This window comes from Sinohyriopsis cumingii, chromosome 2, assembly GCF_028554795.1.
Source record: "Sinohyriopsis cumingii isolate HCF-2022 chromosome 2, ASM2855479v2, whole genome shotgun sequence".
Lineage (NCBI taxonomy): Eukaryota > Metazoa > Mollusca > Bivalvia > Unionida > Unionidae > Sinohyriopsis > Sinohyriopsis cumingii.
In genome coordinates this window covers 168,609,348-168,618,369 of record NC_142962.1, presented here as the reverse complement: position 1 = coordinate 168,618,369, position 9,022 = coordinate 168,609,348, and the positions used below count along the sequence as shown (strand labels likewise).

At 36.4% G+C, this 9,022-nt stretch overlaps 1 protein-coding gene across 1 annotated transcript in view; it reads left to right on the top strand.

Annotated features, from left to right (window-relative positions):
• The first annotated feature begins 1,551 nt into the window (after positions 1 to 1,551).
• The window catches only part of LOC149806270 (transmembrane protein 220-like), a 34,221-nt gene continuing 26,750 nt past the window's right edge, over positions 1,552 to 9,022 (top strand). Inside the window, exon 1 of the mRNA XM_089951220.1 lies at positions 1,552 to 1,615. The gene's annotated coding sequence lies outside the window, so the exon portion shown is untranslated. The remainder of the gene's footprint in view (positions 1,616 to 9,022) is intronic.

Genomic DNA, 9,022 nt, shown 5'->3' with positions numbered 1-9,022 from the left:
TATGAGACTTTTAAGACCAGTTTGGCTGTACTACTACTACTACTAACAACAACAGTCATCACTTTATAATACAGGCCATCGATTAGTCTGAGTTTCCTCTGACCCTACACCCGACAACATACATGTCCAAATATTAAAAATGAAGTGGGATGGGTCAGAGGAAGCTGGGATTAGCCATCGACCTAAAAAAAAAAAAAAAACCAGCATGAAGTACCTCAAAATTGAGATGCAGTGTTCTTTTCATCACTGGATCAGCCAAAATAAATCAATTGAAGAAGCTGAGTTTTTGACACAGGTGCATTTCACTATACCTGTGTCTCTCCACAGCTATCATTAACAGTTTTCATCCCAGTCGTTTTACACATTAAAGACCCTTTCTCCTTCACGATTTATCTCACCTCGACATTGATTAGGAGGAACACTAGATCTATATTCTATACATAACTAAATTCATAAAGAGTGGCAAATGTAACATCAAATCTAATATAATAAGGTTTAATAAAAATAATAATAATAATAATAATAACCTCATCACTTAAATTTAAAATGCTATATCAAAATATCAACATTTTTATTCAAATCAAAATTTGTTTCAAATGTAACAATCCATGGTCTTATTAGGGTCAGTCTCAGGGCTTCAGATTTACATATAAATAATACATATACCATATATAGTACATGTATTACATATTATATACATGTATTACATATTATATACAGTACATGTACTTTTTACTGGTACATTTTAAACAACAATGTCTGCCCCTGTGGGCTTATTAATAATTAATCACTACTTACTTGGTCGTAAGTTGATTGCAATCACGACCAAATAAAAAAAACAGTTCGATCTCATTAGACTAATCAGTAGTTTGCCTACCAAACATTGCAGAATTCTTCACAAACAGCCAGTCTCTCCCTCCTGTAAAAGATACTTTGATATGGCGCGCAAATATAACACATGAGGTAATTTGTGTATCGTTGGCAGGACTGCGAGGCCCCTAACAACGGCTTCACCCCACCAAATGTCGCATCTATTTCTTCCTGCTGACAACAACTGTTCTCTTTGAACCATGTGCAGTTTTTTAGATTCGGCTGAGGAATAGGGGCTCTGTTTTGAAAAAACGAACAGTATTCTATATGATCCACGACCTCACAAAAGCAAAACATAAAATACAACGGAACAGCCTGAAATATTGTCCACTTCAACATCGTCCTTCTAGTACACATGCATGTATATATTATATGTGAATACCAGCATCTGCAACTTATTTAGGCCAAAATGTATGTTGAGTAAAGAAACGGAATAATTTAATCGTAGCTGTCCTTAATATTAAACTTTGGGGAAAAAGAAAACAATATCTACCAATTTTTATCAGATTTTGTATTAATATGAGTAGATTTACATGTAATTTCATAGAAAATATTGAAAAATATCGAAATAAGCAAGAAATGGATTTCAAATTGACTATTTCGTTCCGGACTTAAAATATACTTGATAAGTGCAATGCTTTAAGAACCCGGATGTTGAAAACAACATGCACGTGAGAAGTAGCAGGTGCCCGGAGGTCGTGTATCAATAATTTCCTGTTTCATCGGCGATCTAACATACCATCAGGTGAGCGAGTTAGCAACGCATATTGGTCATTGTACATGACATTGTGAATACTAATCGTTTTATAACAACTGCATGGTTCTAATTGCTACTGTAGTACTCGATATTTATTGATAACAGTTTTATATAGTACTAATATTAGTACCCTTACTCGTACCTCGTGGACAGGGTACTAACATGAGCATATACGTGTTAATGGAGCAAGCCGGGTGTGAATCACACCCGGCGTTCTTTTAGCCTTATAATAACACTTTAAACATATTCCTTGCATATAATCCAATAAATTGAGTAGTCCTCTTATTTAATACAGGAAGTGTTGAAAATTATTGTAGAAATAGTTGTAAAATCTCGTTTACCTTTTTTTAGCCGATATTTTCGTTTAGATCGTCCGCCATATTATTTCAAATAATGATTACTTCCGTTCTCAGCTTCGTTTGTTTATGAGCCGTATAAGGACATTGACGCCTTATTTGGAAATGTAAACAAATCGTAGTAAAAATTTGGCGCCGTTTGGGTCAGAAATTCTGCGCATTAAAAGTAAATACGGGTTATCGGCAACTTCGAAATTCACCAAGAAGCGATTATTCGCACTTGATTGAAAAAATATAGCGTAGAATATCCAAAATATGATCTGGCAAGCCTTACGTAGAAAAAGGGTCACGGCGAGAGTCTCGCGTTATCTGTCATGGCGGACAGTATGGAGTTACAGTAACCATACCAATTTATTTTATCGTGTAAGGGCTTAATAAATTCAAAATAAGCCAAACTTCTTTCACAACATGATTATACTTATGTAGTTGATTTTTACACTGTTTGTTTTTCTGACTTTAGTGATGATATTTTTTGCTCCATTACATGATATGGGATCAGTTCGTAGCCTTAACCACAACAACTCAAGTTGAGGCTACGACATCGTAGCTAAGTTTTATACGATTGTTATAGATGTGTTCACAGGAGTTCGTTATAAAGAAAATTAGGAGTATCACTATCCATGAATCAGGGGAGGGGGGTCTAACATGTAACAATATAACACAGGTTAGACCCCCCCCCCCCATCCCTTGATTCATGGACGGATACTACTAATTTTCTTTGTAACGAATCCTATGGGTGGGTTTATGATAGTCATACAACGTAAGACACGTCACCCAATATTTTTGTTCTGGAGGGTGATGGGTCTTACCGCCTAACTAACCGCGTTGTGTAGTGTGTTTTATGTCGACTAACAGCGTAACGAAATTCAGAATTTCAGGAATATCTCACACAAATGGCGACCAACAACGACGTTTTTCTACAAAGTAAACTCATAATGTTTTGTCAGACTTTACTTACCCTGATGTCTTTTCTCTAACAAATTCAAAGTCGCAAAAAAAGAAATGGACCTGGTTTCAAGTTTTGTTGGCCTACATTTCAATTGGCTGGAAAATGCCAAAATCGGGTTAAGTTGAAATATTCTTTAACAAAACGAATAAAAATGTATTATACCTATTGGAACTGTAAGAAACGTTTTGTTTCGTTCAAGGAACATATCCCCAACATGAACCTACTTGAACATAATTCGGCATACCTCGAAAACAAATTCAAATGTATGTCAGTGGAACATGAAAATGTGTCCATTAGCTAGTGTCATATTTTGATTCCACCAGGATAAAAACAGCACAGTAAGTATGTTAATTACGTATCAATTTGTGGAAGAGTATTGATATGGGCTGCCAAGTGTGTGAGATATTCCTGAAACTTTGGCTACTCATTCCGATGTCAACTAACATCGGAATACACTATACAAGGCTATTATTTGGGTAGTAAGATGTAGCACTAAAACATAAACAACAAATGATATATCTTACAAAGTAGGAGTAGGTTTATGATTGTTAGCCTATAGGTGGGTTTTTTGTCACGTCGAGAACTAGGTTCTGCTGGCTTACTTGGACGTAAGCAGATAAATCAGCCCTTCACTCCTGATGATGTTGATTTTCAGGTGATGGGCTGATATCACCTATTCATTAAAAGCTGCAATTATCTGTATCCAAATTTGGCTGCACACATTGGTGTACATTTTATACACTTACAGTATTTCTCATGGCTGTGCAGCTAGGTAGAGTTCTTTTGGTGACATGTACATTATATTTCCGGAGCATATCATATGTTTGGTGTCATGTAAATCCACATGGAATAGCACAACTATCTGTCCTGTGGCCGTTTTGAATTTTGTGCTTAATATGGCTGTTACCAGTATGTGTCTAAAGTGTATGCAGGTTTGTTCAGGAAAGATTTGCATGCAACAGAATTGCACATTTTAATGAACAGGTGACATCAGACCAACATATCCGTCAGTATCAACACAGATTTGTGGGGTTGATTTGTATTTGTGTGATTTGGACTTTTTGACATAGCTTTAAAAAAAAAAAAATCATATCGCTATGATGTCTGCAGTGTGACAGTTTATAGTGATGTCTATCACTGGGGCATCATGCTACATCCAGTCACATTATCCTGACACCAGGACGACCAATCTTAACACTAACCTCTTAATGCTGAGCGCCAAGCGAGGCAGCTGTTAGTACCATTTTTGTAAGTCTTTGGTATGTCTTGGCCGGAGATCGAACCCACGACCTTCCGCATCTGAGGCAGATGCTCTGACCACTTTGGGGGGAACTGAGTGAGAGCCTGTAACTGTCAGACCATTTGTAGTTACAGAAAGTTAATACCATATATTACCATAACTCCCCCTAAAAATGAGCTTTATGCTTTTCTTTTAAATTCACATATTCATTTCTCCTTTTCTTTTAATAAATTTGTAAACATATTCAAACTTGATAAAGTTCTGCTAATTGTAGTTAAAATTAGGTTCTAATCCTATTATATTCACAACCATTCTTAATCTCATGAAAACAAATACATGGTGATATATTGGTATTGCCACTAAAATCTACAGTCCTAATATTTTTTTTCTTCAATTCAGTTGTTACCACTGCATATAAACTGATGTGGTATAACAGATGTATTATTAAGCCCTAAAACCCTTCCAGTTTTTAATAATCACAAGACACACTTTTTTAATTGAGAAAATTTTTCAAGTTCACATAACAAAATCTCTATATCTTACAGGCATTTTTATTAGATGTCCACTCTTTTTTCGAACCTCTCCTGTCTGGTTTGGCTGATTGATGACTAATGTCATCTCATCATTCAGTTCAGTGACCTCCTTGTTAGTATCTAAATATGTATTATATATCTCTGGTAATGTCTCTTTTGTTTGTAACAGATGTCTTTGGTTTCTCCTGTATATCACACCATCCTGGGTTTTCACATCATACGACCTTGGGGTGGTACTTTTTCTGATGACTACAGCTGGTTCCCAAATATCTGGTCTTTTGATTTTTACTTTGTCTCCAGAAGTCAGATTTAGAAGCTCTTTAGCTGTTCTGTCATACTGTTTTTTTGCTGAATTTTCTTTTCACCCTGTTTCCACTTTTGGTTTCTTTCTTTTATAACTTGCAGATGTAGTTGTATGTTGGTAGTAGGTAAAGTTGATCGAAGTCTTTGACTCATCAGTATTTGTGCTGGAGATCCTATATCATTGGTGTATTTTGATACTCCAATATAGATAAATATGGATCTTTTCCATCTCTCTTTGCCTTATTGAGAATTCCTTTGATAGTTTGAATGGTTCTTTATGCTAAACCATTGGACTGGATACTTGGGACTTGATGTAGTGTGTTTGAATCCCCAGGTTTTTAGCAAACTGACCATATTCTTTTGAGAACTGTGGTCCATTATCACTCCTTACTACTTGTGTGTGTGTGATTACTGTGCTTGCTCATGTATTTTCTAACTTGGCAACATCAAAATATTTGGAGCAATAGTCTGCTATTAAGACATAGTTGTAATTATTCCACATAAATCTGTTCCAGCCATTTCCCATGGTGCAGTAGGTTGTGTAGACAACAATGATGCTTTTTGATTTGACTTTCTGTATTCCTGGCAAGTAGAACAATTCAATACTGTCTGCAATCTGTGCATTCGTGCCAGGCCAATACATAATGTCTCTTGTTCTTTGCTTTGTCTTCTCAGTGCCCATATGACTTTTGTGAAATTCTTTTGCATTTCTTTCTGAAGAGCATCTGGTATTAAATAGAACTAACCCATCCATTTCTGGAAGTTCATCTCTGTAGTTCCAGAAATTTCTGATTCCAAAAGGTATGAGATGTTTATCATTTGGCCATCCCAGCTCATTTCTCATAATTTGGTCATTTTATTATCACATTTAGTTCCATTCGTTATTGCTTGTATCTGCAATCTGTATATTTCACTATCCATGTTCATCTCAGATGTGTATGCTCTTGACAAAGTATCGGCTACAATTAACTATTTTCCTGGACAATACATTAAGTCAAAACTGTACTTCTGCAGTCTTAAAAGCATTCTCTGAAGTCTAGGTGGTGCTACAGATAGAGGTTTTTTGAGGATTGATTCCAGAGGTATATGATCTGATTCAACTTGTACTTGACAACCATAAGTATATTGATTAAATCTTTTAAGACCAAAAAACACAACAAGCAGTTCTTTTTCGATCTGTTCATACCTTGTTTCTGCAACTGTCAAGGACCTTGATGCAAATGCTATGGGTTTGCCTGGCTGCATTAACACTGCTCCAAGTCCTGATTTTGATGCATCACAACTAACAACGAGAGGCTTCTTAACATCAAAGTATTTCAACACAGGTTCTTTGCTTAGAATCTGTTTGATCTCTTCAAATGTATGTTTCTGTGCAGTTTCCCATAAAAATTCAGTGTGACTTTTCAAAAGTGCTCTGATTGGTTCTGTCTCTGTAGACATATTTAGATCAATTTTACTAGGAAGTTGACTGTACCCAGTAAACTTTCAATTTCTTTCTTTTCCATCAGAGCGGGCAATACTATAATTGCTTTTTGTCCTGGGCCAGGTTTAATACCTGATGATGTCAATATGTGTCCCATGTAGCACACTCCTATTAGTCCAGTTTGGCATTTGTCCATATTCAGTGTCAGATTTATTTCCTGGCATCTCTTTAAAACATTTTCCAGTTTTCCATCATGATTTCCTTTTCAAGTTCCCAAACATTTATGTCAGTCTCCACCCCAGGCAGGTCCCCCAAACACTGTGCCATGCATTTCTGAAACAATTCTTGGATTTAATACCAAAAGGCATTCTCAAGGCATTCTCAAGTAGCAGTATCTACCAAATGTTAAATGTTGTCAGTAACTGCTTTTCTCATCTAGGAGTATTTGCCAGTAACCATGATTGGCGTCTAGTTTGGAGGAAACCTTAGATCCAGCCATCCTTGTGGTTATATCTTCAATTTTAGGAAGTTGATAATGCTCTCACTTGATAGCTTGATTCAGATTTCTCAGATCTAGACAAATTTGGGTTTTTCAACAACTACTAATGAACTGACCCATTCTTTTGGTTCATCTACTTTGTGTATTACATTTTTTCTGTTCCGTCTCTTCCAAAGTTGATTTAAATTGTTCTCGTAAAGCAGCAGGAACCTTCCATGGTCGATTGATAATTATCAGGTTTAAATAACAGGTTTCACACTTTTGTCAATTGCTATATGGTATTTTTGTTTCAGGCATCCTAGACCTTTGAACACACTGGGAAATTCTTTCACGATATGATTGTCTTGATTCCTGTGAACTTTGCAAACAACTTGTATTAAGTGCAAATCTTGAGACACTATGAACCCAAGAATAGGCGGTTGGTTTGTTTTTGTGATATAAAAATCAAGTTCTTGATTCATGCAGTTTAATTTGCATTTGCCTATGACAATTAGCTTGTCACCAGAGTAGCTTGTGAGACAGGTCTTGGTTGGTTTTACTTCAGTGTTGTCAGTGTTCATTGTTTTAAAAAATGTGATTTGGAATGATGTTTACTTGCGAGCCAGTATCAGTTTTAAATTTGACATCAGTACCATGAAGAGTCAGAGTGACGTAGCATTCTTTGTCACTGATTTCAGTGTTTGCCTTTGTCACTGTTCCTACAAAAGATGTTTCTTCCACTTCACTTGAGTATTCTTGCATACAATGCAACCATTTTGTCATGCAACATTTTAGAAAATGATGCTGTTTTTGACACCTGTAGCAAGTTTTTCCATAGGCTGGACACCTACCTTTTGCATGTAATTTGCCACATTTACCACAGTTGAATAATCTGGAGTCTGATTTCATATATAACATTTCCAATTCCGTTTTCTTTTCTTTTTTCCTCTTTTTCACACAATGAACTTCTGATGCAGCTGCTTCATTTTGCATACTTTGAATCTGCTTTTTGGATTCTTTGTCTGGTCTGCAGATAGCAAGTGCTTTTTGTAGTGTCAGCTAATCTTCTCATAAAAGTTTCTCTTTTAGTTTATCAGAATTAGTCCCACAGACAATTCTGTCTCCAATCATTTCATATTTGTAGTTCTTTGCAACCATTTTCATAATGGTCAGTGCTTTCATTCTTTTGTTGGTGTCTTGTATTGAATCAGTGCCTTTCTTCTGTAATGTTCTACTTCTGACTGCAATAATCCACAAACTTTTTTATCAGTGGATCATTTTTTCAGCTTCATTGGCCTCAAATGTAAATGTGTTGTAAATGTCTCTACCATCCTGACCAATAGCATATTGAAATGCACTGAATTTTTCTTTGTCTTCTTTATCTGCAAGCACAACAACTAAGTAAAACTGCATAGTCTGCTTCCACCCCCTCCAAGTTTCTGCAAGATGGTGGGAATTAAAGTCCACTTCAGGTGGTTGATTGAGGTTTAACATGATGTCACAACATTAACTTTAAATTTTAGTTGTGGAGATATACTTCTCACACCTTGTTATGTTTTGCTAAATAACACAAAACATAGTTTGGTCGAACTACTTTAATGGCTTGATTAAAACTGAGTGAGAGCCTGGAGCTGACCTTGAGTGACCTGTAACTGTCAGACCATTTGTAGTTACAGAATGTTAATACCGTATATTACCACACTCTCTAATTGAATTGGTTGTTGTTGTTGTGGGGTTTAACGCCATTTCTCAGTACACGATAGGCTATGCATGGCGGCCAGTATTAATGGTGGAGGAAGAACCTGGGAAATCCCCGGAAAGAACCACTGACCCACGAGAAGCTACTGGCAAGCTTTCTCACATACCCACATTGGCCGAATCCTAGACTCGAACCCACGCCGACAGAGGTGAGATGTCAGTGATCCGTAACGGAGAGCTCTTTAGACCACTCGGCCACTTGGGGCCCCTCAATTGAATTGGAGACCTCTGCAAATGAATAAAGAGAGATTCAATTGCAGAGCTCCCTAATAGAATTAGAGACCTCTCTAATTTGGTATTCGTTCAGCAAATCCATAAATTAATTGTCGACATGTTTAAATAGATTATAGACCTC